The sequence below is a fragment of the Ascidia mentula genome, chromosome 5 (genome assembly GCF_947561715.1).
Source record: "Ascidia mentula chromosome 5, kaAscMent1.1, whole genome shotgun sequence".
Taxonomy (NCBI): domain Eukaryota; kingdom Metazoa; phylum Chordata; class Ascidiacea; order Phlebobranchia; family Ascidiidae; genus Ascidia; species Ascidia mentula.
In genome coordinates this window covers 3,149,919-3,166,721 of record NC_138570.1, presented here as the reverse complement: position 1 = coordinate 3,166,721, position 16,803 = coordinate 3,149,919, and positions in this window count along the sequence as shown.

Sequence of the window (16,803 nt, the reverse complement as noted above, 5' to 3'; positions counted from 1 at the left end):
ACGAACTATACCCACATATCATATGTAACACTGTGCCAGATACAAACAATATGAGTCGTTAACCTATGATTACACACAGTAAATGTTTACCTAATAATATAACAACCTCGTCTTTCTCCCTTTTTCTTACCTCTTCGCCAGTACAACTGATAACGTTGCGATAAAAACCGACGTCCTGTGGGTCTGATGCCTTTTATTTTGCCTTGAAGTCCAAATGTCGTTGTTCCACAACCAATCAATGCTACCAAAATCACTCTTCCAGATGAATTAGATAATATTGTGCTGTTACGAATCACATGCACTTCCCCGATAAGTTTGTGGTTTTATTGATGTCCATGCAATCTAGCCTCAACTTAATTAGTGAGACTATCGTTTTTACGTAAAGAAGTTACGAACTATGCAAAAAATACAAAAAACAGTTTTCGCATGATATTGACCACTACAAAGATGCGATGCTGCAGGACTACGCTAACCTGATTGATAGAAGGATATCAATTTAATTGAAATTTTAGTGAGTCTGTTTGCCATGTTGGTGATTCCCTTATAAGTCCATTCTGGATCACAACGGAGGTTCCCTTTTTGACTTGTCAACACTGTGTCACACCATGAAACCTTGGTACGAACCCATTGGTACTTAAACAAAGGCACAAGTTGGGTAATTAAATTGCATTCTTTTTTTTATTGCAAAAAAAATTATGTATCAACACCAAAAACGGGTGGATATCAACTTTAAATGGAATATTGTGCAGTAGCATGAACAAAAACGTGGAGATTGGCGTTGCAATTACTCGGTTAAATGCATATAAGGTACATGTAACGGTTTTTTTTCAAAGAAAACAGATTGCAAACATAATTCAGTTGTTCATTTTTATCCAGCAGCAAAACAAACATATCTGCCTACTTTAGGTATAAAAAGTTGATACATGTCAAATGTTGGTCGCAGAATGTCACAGTTTTTGTAAAATAAATTGCAAATTTGCAAGTCCTTGGGTTAACCGTTTTCTCCAGCGGCCTCATCAGAAACTGGGCTTTCGAGAGGATTGCCACCATCTGTTGTAGGTCCACTAACGAAAGCACGAAGCTCTTCGTGTCTGAATATCACGCTTCGGTGTTCTATAATTACGATGATCCGGTAAGTAGCAAACAAGCCACAAGCTTCATATGAGATGTGTACTGGCATAATTTACGTTTACCAAATGTTTTGCTGATTCTAAATGAAAGTCTGCAAAAATAAAAGCAAGCTTTAAAAACTGCTAACAAAATCTCTTGGAAATAAAATATGTTGCAATAAATAAGCAATGCGCAAATCATGTTTTCATCATCATGCATTTTTTTTTATCATTTGGCCAAACTTCGTCTGTGGCATTGTTTCTCAAACCTAATATTAGGCCCATGGCACACTTAAATGATCTGAATTTGTTTGCTGTGCGCCAAACATAATCCCGTAGAATACCAACCATTTCTAATTGACTATTCACTTTTTGGACGAATTCGCTCACGTAATTTTAAACTATCTTTGAAAATCGAGGTAAGCTTGCCACACTCTAACAATCTTGTAGTAACAGCCTTGTTTCTCCGTTACCTTGTATAACGGCTGAATACGAACAAAATTAAATGGGTGAATATTAAATGTAACCCAACTGAGAAAGTGGCGCACTGCTTTTTATTCGTCAGCACTTTTTCGCGCGTTCCCACCCCCTTTTTCTACACCTCTCTCGTTTGTCGCGACCTCACATAACCTGCACCATACCCACGCCCACAATTAGTTGTGTAGACAAACACACTTAAATTGTTCCTGGGGATTTTACTTCTTCAAGCACATTTTTATCTGCTTCTTTTTCATGATTAACACCATGCAACACAACCAGAACTCTTCAGTAATATACAGCACTAATCTCGCATTTTTTAATGCTACAGACCGCAAATCATTATGTGTGATAACTAGCAAAGAAAATCCGCCGGTAGATTTGGTCTTGCAGTTTCTTTCAGCTCAAAGTTTCTGTCCCTGTGTGGGAAGACATGCGAATTCGCTTGTGTGGAAGTCAGGTAAGCGTGGGAAATTTCATACCAATGTCAGCCAAGATCATAAAAAGGGGATCCATGGGGTCAAATATATTGGTGCAAAGCAAAGCATAGTTTTCGTGGGTCTGGACAAAATTTGCTTATTTTTTGGAAAGGATGACGACGTCGCTGGTCCCAGCGTAGCGATGAGTTTTTAAGTGTTTTGCTGTCGTATTTTGAGTGACGCGTCTACATCCACCCTCTTGTCGCTCTTACCAAGTGACAAATTTTGATATAGTTTCCAGCGTGAGTCCATATTACCTTGACATACGCATTTTCTGCTGTCTTGAAACGCGCATCGAGGCATGATCTGCATGGTGAAAAAGACCGTCTTGTTTACCCTTGCTAAACATCGGCATCGTTTAAACTGAGATCACGGCACACTGAAACCAACGCGAGAGTTGCGCCAAGCGCGCCCATACCGCTTTTACGCCCGTTACTCGCGGGTCGCAGGTCGAGTTCACAGTCCAAATCGTGATGATCCTAGCTACTACTGCTTCGTTGTGTGGCGACAAGCCTCATTTCTGAAAACAGCATGAAGGCAACTGCACGCTCCGTCGCTCCATCGCTGCGTCGCACCTCTCAGTAAACAACTGGCGCAGCGATTCAGCAGAGTGCCTTCGAATTGACGTGGGAATTACCCTTCCACGCGAAAGTTCCCGTGAATACACCGCACGTTGCCCTAACATAGTTGGCGCTTTGTTTGACAAACGCCCGCCTTCGAGCGACGCTAAAAGCTTCCAGTTTATGTAAATATAGTAGATACACTTCGAGTACTGTATTCCCCCGGTTACCATGGCATGCTGCTAGTGAGTGGAGCGGTTGATAAAATACTCGAATCCCACCACTTATAGGCCGGATCTGTTTCCAAATAGGGGATTTGGTCATGTTGTGATGGGTAAAGTGTGACATTTTTCGTGCCCTGTATGTATCAACTTGTCACCCAGAGACACATCCCAACACTTATTACATAGGAATGTGGATGCCTGTTTTCCCTAATTAATTGCGGTTGTTTTCTGTTTGGCCAGTCTTAATTTGTACGTGGTGTCGACTCAAGCTGTTGCAAATACAAGAATATTGGCAATAATTTATTGTAAAAACAAAACAGATCGCAGCAGCATTTTGCATAGGCAATAAATGCACGCCTAACAATTCAAACCCCGAGTTTTTTTTTCTTATCTTTTCGAAAGTTTACCCGATATCATTGCGATAAAAACAAACATCCTGTAAGTCTGTGGCTTGTTTCTTTTCATTGGCTTGAATTCAAAAAATTGTTGTGATACAACCAATCGTCGCAACCAAAAACGCTATTCCAGTTAATTGAAGCATATCTTTGCTACGAATTACATGCACAAGGGCGCCTGAATCGATATCGGTGTCCACGTTTGTTTTGTTTTCGTTCCAAAATTTTTTCTACTTTTCTATATAGGACAAACAAATTAGGTTTCAGTTACTCCTGGGTATAACTATTACTACCGACATTCCTCTACCTTTGCAAAAGTTTCAGAAATATCAAAACAATTTTTTATTGTGGGCAAAAAAACACAAATATATACATAAAGACTACAAAAGATTGGATACGAATTTTATACGGTAGGGGCATAAAAAACTAATCATATTTTTAACAACACATCACAGTGCGTTTAATCAAAATTTGTACATAAGGAATTTAAACAATTACTAAACCCAATGAGATGCAAAAAAGTACAGTGAAAAAAGAATTCATTCCAAATCGCATTTACAATAAAACAAATTAGCGCAAAAAAGCGACACTGAAACAATCTAAACTCCGGTTTGTTTGTTACTTCGTTTGCAAAAAAATCGTAGTGTACAAAAAATCGTAGTGTATCTTCTTGCTTAAATTCGACTGTTGAATCAGACTTGTTTATTGATCTTTGGAGTTACCCTGAGTTGAGAGCTGTCCAGTTATATGAAAGTCGTTGACCGCTTAAAAAGTTGATACAAAATCAGATGTTAGTAGCAAAGTTGTACAGTTTTTGTAAACTTAAATGAAATACAAGTTTGCAAATCACGCTCTTTCGTTAAACGTTTTCTCCAGTCTCCTCATCAGAAACTGGACTTTCGAGAGGATTGCCACCATCTGTTGTAGGTCCACCAACGAAAGCCCGAAGCTCTTCGTGTCTGAATATCACGCTTCCTTCTTCGTCAGTTATTACGATGATCCGGTTAGTAGCAAACATGCCACAAGCTTCATATGAGATGTGTACTGGCATAATGTACGTTTATCAAATGTTCTGCTGATATATGTCTACAAAACATAAAAAACAATCTTTAAAAACTGCAAACAAAATTATTCATAAACATAACTATATTGCAATAAATAAGTAGTATACGCAAATTATCTTTTCATCTGCAGTTACTGTTGACATAATTTATATAGCGTTTATTGTTTATGCAACACGATTTGGTGCGGGATTTAAAAAAAACTTTTTTATTTCTTTGTCATTGGAATTGTTTCACAAACTTCTTAAAGAATAGTGACCATTTCCTGGAACAAAGTCGCTTACGCACAACGTCAATTCATTTTTATTTCTGGAACAGTTGAAATCCCGCGCAGTCATAAAAAAATTCCTAAAACTCTGTTTAAAAATTGAGGTAGGCTTGTCACACTCCAACAATCCTTAACAATGTAATAACAGCCTTGTTGCTACATTGTGCGATATGGGCCCCAGAAAAGCAAACATAAATGGGTGTGTGCTCAGAGCCAGGCGCGTGTCTTTCGTCGCTCGCATCTCTTTGGCGCATTTGGGTTGGCCGCAAAATTTACATAGGGAGCAACCAAATTTTACATTTAGTTCGGGGTATCAAAGGCAAAATGTCTATCATTCCTCTTTATCAGGTTAATAATCCATACGCGGTCAACCGATATGTTGTTACACGGCTTACTGCCTCGCATGGTCGGGTTCGCGAGGTGAAGATCGAACACAAACGTTCTTCGTGCAGGTTTGTATTCTTTTACTCGTCACATCTCACGTGACCATATGCCTGTGGATGGTCGGTCGATCTGTCGCCTGTTTTTAGCAAAAGTGGCGGTTACCATAAGACAGAAAAATTGCAAACCTAATTAGATTGTATCTATAGGTTTTCCCACACTACACTTCACTAAAAGTAATCACTGCTGTTTTGAGCTATGTTTTCTGAACTTTAAGGACTAATCTGTGCTACTGTTCACGAAACACCATAACACGGGAACTGCCCCAGCAGAGAGAACGCGGAACGCCCACCTAGCCCCGCCTCTTACTAAATTCGTGCGCATATTAAAACCGGCTATGCGATACTTGTAAGCGGCTGTGGGAAACGATCGACGTGATCGTTTCCTTAGCGTATGCGCACGAGTTAGTAGGAGGAGGGATGGGGTGGGCGTTCTGCTTTCTCTCTGCTATATGGGAAACGACCGGTCCTTTATTTTGACGCACGTGTAGTGCTCCTTTCCACTTTTGCTTTGCCAAGTTTGTTTTTTGTCACCTTGCATAAGGAGAAATAAATAGTATCAGCCTTTTTACACTGACGAATTCGAATGCGTTTGAATCGGTGCTCCCTCATAGGTGGTAGTCACGACGAGTAAGCGAACTTTAACGTCACGACGAGTAAGCGAACTGGCGCCTGTATTTGCTACACTGTTTCGGCAAGCATTTAAGAATTTCCCCTTACGTTGCAGGCGCAGACAAGTTGGGGATGGCGTGTTTCATTCTATTACTAAGCGCCCCGTGGCTACTCTTTCGCAAACAACAAGAGGAGCGATTGAGCAAATCGCGCTTCTTGACCGATATCCACATATTGGATGGATTTCGTCAACAATCTGTCACGTGTGACGGGTGCCCAACTAACTACACTCTGTCTATATATAGCATACAAATACGTAAGGCAAAGCCTTCAATCCGTTCTGCGATCGCCCTGTTGCTCCTCTTTGCACAAAAAAATGAGAGGAGCGAAAAAGCAAAGCGATTGCGCGCTGACAACGCCAGGTGCCATTTCCATTGCGAGTTGTCTCTCGGGTTTTAGGGTGCGGTGGGTTAGTGTGAAGAAGTCGCATATGTGCAAATTTTTGCCCCTACAACAACATATAACGAAAAAGTCCTCGCATCGGATCATTATTTCTTCTTAGTGGCCCTGCTGTTTAACCTTGTTTGTCAAGGTGTGCCAGTTTGTAGCTATTCAGAAAGCTAAATTTGCAGATGTACCAGTCTAAATTAGGATGGCTTTGTTGTCCTTCGAACTTTTTGATCTTAATCAACGCAAATCCATACGCAGGAATTAAGTTTCCGCTGTGCCACAGCAAGATGATCACCACAAAAAGCCCGTTTACATCGCTCCTCCCGTTTTTTGCGCAAAAGGAGCGACGAAGCGCTTAATCGCTCTCGCGCTCATTTCGTTCAAAGGAGGTGTGTGTTGTCTGGAATGTTTGATATATAATGTGACAAAATTAACAAAGAAAACCCCTTCCGTTCATCTGTTCTAAACTTGGGTTAATAGCGATAAGCGCATTCCGGGGACCTATGGGTTCAAGCCCGAAAGCTATTGAGCGCTCCGTCGCTCCACTAGCGCAAAAACGGGAGGAGCGATTGGAGGTAGCGCATTCAAATATTGGCATTATTTCCCTCTTACTCGTCTTGGAGGTTTTGTCCGCATACATCGACAAATGACCGCGCGAGATGATTCGAATGCGATCGGGTGACTGCTAAAAATTAGAACATTGCGATATTTCTATGTTTTGTTTTGTGCGTTTTGTTTTGTTAGGCGGTCGCTGCAGTCAGGGCAATACCGGTTAATACGAAAGAACCACAGCAAACAGACGAGGCTACGCTGCATTGTATCCCTTGGCTTTTTCCACACTTCACTATAACTTACAACTGTTGTTTTGCTCAATTATTTCGAAACATCTATGTCTAAACATCTACTGCCGGTATTGATGGTTCCTAACGACACAACGCACAGAGCAACTGGCGCCTGTACTTGCTACAGCACATTGGTTTTGTTGTTCAGCAGATGTGTCCCCCCTTTTTTGCGCATCTCTCTCACAGTTTGTCGTGACCTACCTACTGTGGCCAAACCCAGATTCTTCGCGAAGGCTGCTCGCTCACGCGTAACAAAGAGCGACAATCAAAATGACGCTCGCTTGGATGTCTTTTACTTCAAGAGTCCACAAAGGGTGTGGCAGGGACGGCACTTCAACCACGAAAAATGAATTGACAGTGTTGATTGAATGCTTTAACATCGGTAATCTATCTATGAACACGGATCTGTTTACTCGAGGAATATTACGCTGTTAATTGCTATTGTTAGTCCCTTACAAAAAAGGGGAACAACAGTGAAGTATCATTCAAACAGTGGAAGCAACAGGTAGCGCAAACACGTTCATGTACACATCGCGCAAGACCGGCTTTGATCGCTACAGCTAATAAAGCCAATAGTTGAAAGGAAGCGCGACACGCTATACATACAGTATCCACAGGGGAACGGGCGTGGGAATTTTCACATGGATGTCAGTAACGCGACCTTAACGACGGTATAAATTTATTTGCGGTGTTAATTACTAAAATAAATCCACATCCTTGCCCACTTGCAGTCATTAAAACGAAAAAATGTCGGTCCGTTCAACATTTTAGGTCCTATTCCCTATGACGTAAAGTTGACGTTTTTGCTAAAAAAATACTAAGCTTGCTGCAAACTAGTGATGGGTTGCGCCGGATCCGGGTACCCGGACCCGGCCGGATATTGACCAATTTTCAATACCCGGACCCGGCCGGATAATACACTTAATTTTACCGGATAGTTGGGAAAGCATTTTTGTCCTAAAAGCGTACAAACAATTCGCAAATTACTCGTTTTGGGGACCCAGTCTGTTATACTCGCCGACGTAAGATTTTTTTGTTATTTGTAATTAAGGTTTTTCGTGACGTGTTATACATTAATTAATTAATTAATTAATTAATTTAATTAATTTTTCGTGACATTAATTAATAAATGCCCAAGTTGATTTGTTCCGCTTATGACAGGCTAACCTTAACATAGCATTTTTGCCATAATACACGAATCAGTGTTAACAAACTGCCGGATCCAAATTATCCGGCCGGATTTGATTAATAACTATCCGGATCCGGCCGGGCCGGATAATTTGGAACTGGGAACATCACTACTGCAAACCCGGCCGCCTCTAGAGCGGAAGAAAGCCAAACTGCCATTTTGTGCGGATTTTCTATCTTTGAGTGGCGCGAAGAATGTTTGGTTTCATAATACCTGATTAAGTTTAATTAACTTGTAGACTGCCTTGACCTGAAATCGAGGAAACTTTTAAATTGAGTGGTATTTCTGTGTCAATCCGGGTAAGGCTTGCCATTGCCTCGACTGTTTAGGCGTTTGGTTCGGGATTTATACCATTCCGCAGTTTAACCAACGCGTTGTTTCGCAAGTTTATGCCTCGCATGGCGGCGCTTCAACGTGTCAACATTCTCGATTCATATCCCACGTCGTGTTCTCTTCTTTGGGAGGCCTTGAAACGCGCAGCGAGGCAGTATATGTATAGCGAAAAAGACTGGTTACCCTGTTACTATCTATGGTTTTTGCCACTCTTCACTTTACAAGGACTAATTACTTTTGCTTTGTTGTATTTTTATTTACAGACGTGTCGAACAATACTACTTGAATTAACAGTTGACATTTGCATTTTTGGGGCCTTGAAACGCGCAGCGATGCAATATTTGTATGGCGAAAATGTCTGGTTACCCAACCGACGTTTCGTCTAACAACTGGTGAGACTTCTTCATGGTTAAAATACCTGCAATCATTTGCGCACCAACTCTTTTTCATATTTTCCTTACACATCACGCAGCACACTCGCTCTTATTCGCTTTTCCGCCAAACATTACAATACCCACTACGGGGCAGGGAATATACGTCCGCGGAAAACTGACTTAGCGATATCGGCAAAAGGCGAGCCTCTGTCTCTAATACTTCAAAGCGCGGTCCGATACTTCAAAGCGCGTCTTACGCTCTTGAAATAACCGTGAATGGAACAAACACGAGATTTCGTTCATTCATTATTGTTCGGCTGCAGAGACCAAATATCCAACCCAGGTGTGATTTTCCTTTCGTTTCGTTGCTTACTATTTTCGATTTTATATTAATTTATTGTTACTGCCACATCAACAGCTGCACTGATGAGACCTTACAGGTCGAAACAGTGCGTGTATACACCCTGTCTGCAGCTCTAATTGATTATTATGGCTCTTCTGCGCATATTATTGGTACTCGATGTAATTAAAGCACGTTGCTTTACTGCTGGAAGTAATACTTCAATAACAGACAATGTACCATGAACTCGTTGCCACACACTGCTTTTCTACTTACGCACCGTTGCATAAAGGCGTTAAACCGCGACCTTGACAGCGTGGGAGAAAGCAAACATCGACAACAAAATTAACGTCGTTACGTCATAAATAACTTAATGTTGAAGATGTTCATTCCACTTTCGGAAGTAAAACACCTTGATTTGATCGAAATATAACTTTTTTTCGAAACATCTATGTCTAAACATCTACTGCCGGTATTGATGGTTCCTGACGACACAACGCACAGAGCAACAGGCGCCTGTACGTGCTACAGCAGATTGGTTTTGTTGTTCAGCAGATGTGTCCCCCCTTTTTTGCGCACCTCTCTCACTGTTCGTTGTGACCTACCTACTGTGGCCCAACCGAGATTCTCCGCGAAGGCTGCTCGCTCACGCATAACGTAGAGCGAACAAAAACAACGATGTACAACTACCGTGACGAATGCTAAGCAAACACCGCTCGCTTGAATGTGATTTGAGTCAACAAAGGGTCAACAAAGGGTGTTGCAGGGACGGGAGCACGGATATATTTACTCGAGGAATATTACGCTGTTAATTGCTATTGTTAGTCCCTTACAAAAAAGGGGAACAACAGTGAAGTATCATTCAAACAGTGGAAGCAACAGTAGCGCAAAGACGTTTATGTACACATCGCGCAAGCCCGGCTTTGATCGCCATTTGGTGATAAAGCCAATAGCTGAAAGGAAGCGCGACACGTTATACTGTAACCACAGGAGAACGGGCGTGGAAATTTTTACATGGATGTCAGTAACACGACCTTAACGACGGTATAAATTTATTTGCGGTGTTAATTACTAAAATAAATCCACATGCTTGCCCACTTGCAGTCATTAAAACGAAAAAATGTCGGTCCGTTCAACATTTTAGGTCCTATTCCCTATGACGTAAAGTTGGCGTTTTTGCTAAAAAAATACTAAGCTTGCTGCAAACCCGGCCGCCTCTAGAGCGGAAGAAAGCCAAACTGCCATTTTGTGCGGATTTTCTATCTTTGAGTGGCGCGAAGAATGTTTGGTTTTATAATACCTGATTAAGTTTAATTAACTTGTAGACTGCCTTGACCTGAAATCGAGGAAACTTTTAAATTGAGTGGTATTTCTGTGTCAATCCGGGTAAGGCTTGCCATTGCCTCGACTGTTTAGGCGTTTGGTTCGGGATTTATACCATTCCGCAGTTTAACCAACGCGTTGTTTCGCAAGTTTTTGCCTCGCATTGCGGCGCTTCAACGTGTCAACATTCTCGATGCACATCCCACGTTGTGTTCTCTTTTTTGGGGGGCCTTGAAACGCGCAGCGAGGCAGTATATGTATAGCGAAAAAGACTGGTTACCCTGTTACTATCTATGGTTTTTGCCACTCTTCACTTTACAAGGACTAATTACTTTTGCTTTGTTGTATTTTTTCCGAACGTCAAGTTCAAAACTAACATGTTGTTGTAAATTTAACATCCTGGGAGGCAGACGTGGCGAACAATACTATACTTTAATCATCAGTAGTTCGTGACATGACCTCGAAAACCGCTCGCGAGACGCCGGACATTATGCTTGGGAGCGTCAATATATATATGTTCCGTGTGCCAGTTCAAAGCCGTAGCGTAGCAAATGTAGAAGTTTTGGTGTTAAATTGTAGGTTTCCGGTCAATTTAACACACGCACTTTGAGTGATAGATTTTGGAAGTGTACAAAAATGCATGTTCCGTTTCACCTTTTGTAAGTTCTGTAATTAATGCGGTTTATTCACGTACAATATTCTCCCGACAAATGAAGCGTCACTCTACCCAAAATCGGATATTTATTTATTCTGGCGTCGCGATCAGGCCCGGCGTACTTCCTTCATCGGACTTTTGTAACAAACCTGAATTTCTCCAACAATCCTAGTTTATTTGGCACCACATCTATTATTTTATTTACACGAAGATCTGCGGACGAGTTGTTCCAAGTTCTTAGTTTAAACTTTCTATAGCCCTGTTCCATACAGCATAACAACAAGTAAAAGAGCAACAACGTCCAAACCATGAAAAGACTACATTTGACAAAGTGATAGCGGGGGGCTATGTTTCATGGCGCCTGATGCCTTCTCTTTGTTCTTCTGTATGTGTTTGCCTTATCTGTTCATGGATGTTTGCATGACGAATAAAACGCAGGTAATTTCTATCAAGAAAAGCGTGGGAATTTTTTACTTACTTCGTCCAGAAAAACACATTTATATGAAACTCCTGGCGGAAAGCGTGCCAATTTCTTTCACAATGGCCCCTCATCGAAACAGAATCATTTAAGTTTAGCGATAAGCGTCTGCTTCGGCAAAAAGGCTTCTTCTTCACATCAACTACACGCAAACGAGTCTAAGATCAAAGTTGCGCAACCCTTCGTAGTTCTCCAAACCTTCTGTTCCAACCGCGAGTACAGGGATTGATATGCACGAATCAATTGTTTTTTGTTATCAAGTTCCTCACAACAAACTACCCAAACTAACTGCTGATTTGAAAACTAGGACCCTCAATTTCTACACATTACACTGGTTTAAAACAAACAAACTGGTGTCGCTAACATAAAAATCGGGTTTTTCTCAGCAATTTAATTTTATGGCTATCATGCAGAGACTCGAAGGTTGGGCCTCGGACGGATTAAAACAACACGCGCTGTCGAGGTCGCGGTTCAACGCCTTTACAACGGTGCGTGAAGTAGAAAGCCATGGCAACGAGTTCAGATCATGGTGCATTGACTGTTATTGAAGCATTACATCCATCAGCAAAGCAACGTGCTTTAACTACATCGCGTAACAATACGGATTTCTGGTGGATTAAATCAACATAGCAAAAATTCCTTTTGATGTTGTCCACATCACGCGGCACCCCGCATATGCGCTTTCCCGATTACCAACCGACTGAGAGCAGGTTAATATACCCGCGGAATACGAACCAAGCAACGTCGGTTATTCTGGCATAAAGTTAAGAGATTTTTTATTGCAACCGACGTTTCGTTTAACAGCAGGTGAGACTTCTTTATGGTTAAAAAACCTGCAATCGTTTGCACAGCAACTCTTTCATATTTTCCTCAAACATCACGCAGCACACTCGCTCTTATGCGCTTTCCCGCCAAATATAATACCGACTAAGGGGCAGGGAATATACGTCCGCGGAAAACTGACTTAGCGATATCGGCAAAAGGCGAGCCTCTGTCTCTGTTGAAATAACCTTGACACGGAACAAACACGAGATTTCGTTCATTCATTATTGTTCGGCTGCAAAGACCAAATATCTAACCCGTCAGGTGTGATTTTCCTTTCGTTTCGTTGCTTACTATTTTCGATTAATTTATTGTTACTCGATGTAATTAAAGCAAGTTGCTTTACTGCTGCAAGTAATACTTCAATAACAGACAATGCACCAATAATCTGTCGGCGGTACATGTTGCCACACACTGCTTTTCTACTTTACGCACCGTTGCATAAAGGCGTTGAATCGCGACCTCGACAGCGTGGGAGAAACTTCGACAACAAAATACATTAACGTCGTTACGTCATAAATAACTTAATGTTAAAGATGTTTTTTCCACTTTCGGAAGTAAAATATCTTGATCGAGAATTGTTGGAACCTACATTACGGAGTAATACAACTTTATTTGATCCAAATCCTCACATTTCATGTGGTTATTTTTTATGTTCTTTATTATAATAAATGCCAGTACATTTTCCCATTGCACTTTAAGTTGCCGCTTTCGTTCTGTTCAATTTTCTCTCCTACAAAAAGGGACAAAGGAATTGCGTTCAGTTGACATACGTTGCAAAAAAATCCATTCCGCCCAACCACCTTTTCCAAAATCATGAGACCCGTGTACGAGTGGCGAGACTACACGCCAACGTTTGAACCAGAATGAGGAGAACTTCAAAGCTTATACAGTTAGTAGACATCCGTAACGTTACTTGATAGTCGATCAATGTATCTAACATAAAAATAAAAAAAAATATTTTAAAAGCCTTCATTGTTAAATTGTCTTTCCATCTGTTCTACAATAAAACTGTGCGAAGTTCATAAAACATTCGCGGTACACCAAAATCTGTTATGTGCACAGGCGTTTCTAAACATGTAGTCTACAAAAGAACAAACAAGCTAACTGCTTGCTTCTTACATGCGCATGGGCAAAACTTATACCCCGCGTCTTTCCCGCCAAATCTTGCGTAATCGACCTAGCGCAGGTAAGTATATCCCTGCAGCTGTCCGGACAACCGCAGTTGAAACGCCTTGCTCCTCCTATTGGATTTACAACGCATTTCTCGTGGCATTTGCCTTTTCGCTGCTGAGGAGAATGGCAAGCTTGACATGTGCAAGAAACTCACTGACAACAATAAGGAAAGCGAAAAGGGACGCGACAACGCGACACGGGGTATACTCTTGCTGTTGACCTCACTAAACTACAACTACGAGCTAACGAGTAACGACTACACTCTCCAGTTCTCCATTGGCATAATTTCTTACAACCGCAAGTACAGGGGTTGGTACGCCCAAATAAATTGCTTTACAGATTTTGCTATGCGGGGTAGTGTTTTGTTGCTATATGTCCCTTACAACAAACTTTTCAGACTAAGTACTGATTTGAAAACTAGGACCCTCAATTTCTAAATATTACACTTCAAACAGGTAGCACCACTGAAGCCAACACTCGTCAGGACACTTTGTTTGATATATACCAGGTTACCACTTTTGTAAATATCCGCAAATGGTGACCTGGGAAAAACCTTGCACGGGAACAAGGCATCAGCCACTTGTCTAGTCGCGTGATTTGTTTATCTTTATTGGAGGAGTTCAGAAACCTAATTAACATGCTCTTTCCCATCAACGATCGCACATTAAAAGGTTTTGCGACGCTTATTACAAAAAGCGTGCACAGAATCTGGTTCATATTCGTGTAGGCATCTAGCACTTTCTATGTTTACTCATCGCTTTATGTTTACTAGGCACGTCTGGCAAAACTCGCATTGTTGCTCTGTTATTGTGACATGATGTTACTTCTGTACACTTATTTGGTGTTTCTTTGCTACACCAATTATAATCACAAGAAGCTACTAATATACTGACTGAAGCCCACATTTTCAACGTATCGTAGTGACAACAACCACTCAACTGCCAAAAAATAACATCAAAATACACCGTACTACTATACAACCAGTTTATGCAGAATTCACAGGTAGAGTAGCTACCACGAAACGCCTATCAGAAACATCAATTTGCCTTGCCATGTCCTTCGTAGTGCACCGTGCAGTCTGTCGGCGTCCTAATTTCGCAAAGCGTCTCTGACACAAGTGCTGTGTTCTATTGTAGTTGGCGCATACGGAGCAGTATTCTCACCGAGTCGGAGCGCCATAAGAGAAGCGATAGGCGGCGCCTCTCCTGACGAAAGAATTCGATGTGACGACGCTACGATTGAGTAGAACTGAATTCCTACCCCAATGCCTTGCTGTAGATAGGATATGATTCGCTGTGTTGTTTACAAGCGTTTCACGTTTTGTTGGGGTGTGAAAAGCCGAGGTAAAGAATTCCTCTTTTCCAGGTTAAATACTTATACGCGGTTAATCGATGTGTTGCTACTCGAGTTTATGCCTCGCAATGTCGTGATCGCGAGGCTTGATGGGCGACGTTCAAACTTTCTCCAAGCAGGTTTATGCCCTGTTACCCGTCATGCCTCACGTGATCGACATCAGTCCCGGTCCGAGGAAGGCTTGTCGCCACATCGCCTGTTTTAATCTACAAAAAATTCAGTCCCACAAGGAGAATTTACGTTCAGCTGCTCATGTCGCGAACAAATAAATCAAGTTTGCTCAAACAATGTTATGACTGATATGCCCGCCGACATATCCAAACAAACCTGCAATCGTTTGCGCACTAACACTTCCATATTTTCCTTACACATTACGCAGCACAATCGCTTTGGGCTTTCCCGTCGAATATCGAAATACAGACCCCGGGTCAGACAAAGATACGCCCGCGGAAAACTGATTTCGCGATGTCCGCAAAAGGCGACCCCCTGACACCGATACTTCTAAAGCAACTTGACACGAAACGCGGGATTTCTTTTCTCGATTATTGTTCGGCGGCAAAGACTGTCGCTTTTGTCAACAACATTGAAACGTTATTCGATGTTTATTGCAGATAACATGCATAAAATCTGGCACATATTTGTGCATAGCACCTCGTTCATACACAGTTCTTGCAATATCAAATGACTTGCTGGATAAAAAAACATGACAAAACTTATGATCCAATTGCCAATTTCGTCATATAAAAACTCAAAAAGGCTTTATGTAGACTGTATACCTGTATTAAAGCGAAATAACTTTCGGCCTGACTACATTATGCTAGAAGTTCAAGGTCTTCTATACAGCTTGCCTCGTCGAGTGAACGCTGTTTCAATGAAAGTCTCGACGAAAACCGCTCTTTTTCCTTGACACTACCCTTTGGACAGATTTGTGCACCAACAAAGCCGGTTAAGCGTCAGGCGTCAAGCGTCATGCATGTTTTGTAGTAATTTCCACAAAATAAAAGGATTTCATTTGTCGTAATTGCATTAGTTGTGCAGACAAACATACTAAAGTTGTCCCTGGTAATTTTGTTTTTATCAAGCACATTTTTTATCTGCTTCTTTCTTATGATCAACACTACACACCACAACGCGAACTTTTCAGTAATATACAGCAATATGCTCGCGTTTTTTAATGCTATACACAGCAAAGCACCAAGAGTGATAACTAGCAGAGAAATTCCGCAAGCAGATTTTGTCTTTCGGTTTCTTTTAGTTTAAATCTTCTCTCTCTGTGTGAAACACATTACGCCAGCGCGCCAGTTTACTTGCAGTGAAATGTTTTGGTGGGTGAGCTCCCTTGGTTCAAACCGTTGGCTACGTAATGCCGTCCTTAGAAACGCGAGGACTTACATCGTCGGTGTAACGAACACACAAATTATGTTTGCTAAAGCAATAGGGTTTTGGGTTATAATGCACAGATCCAAAGTTTGACCGCCGACTCTTCAGAACAGAAACAAAATAATCAAGTTTAGCGCTAAGCGTCGGGCGTCGCAGAACAAAAGTGTGAGTCACCACTCACCGCAAAAAAGTGTGAGTCACCACTCACCGCAAAATCGGCAGCCTTTCTGTTGGAGGTTACGTGGTTAGGCTGATAAGCTAAGCGCATCGGTAGGCATTTCGTAAACGGATGTTTTTTTCTGGATAAATGTTAAGCTTGACGAAATAACAGAAAATAATAATGTTTTAATTGCCAACTTTGTCACATAGAAAAGTCCATGCTTTCAGCAGACAGTATAACTTTATAAACCAAGAAAAAATTGTTGGTCCTGAATACACTAAAGCTGAAAGTTACTAGGTCTGA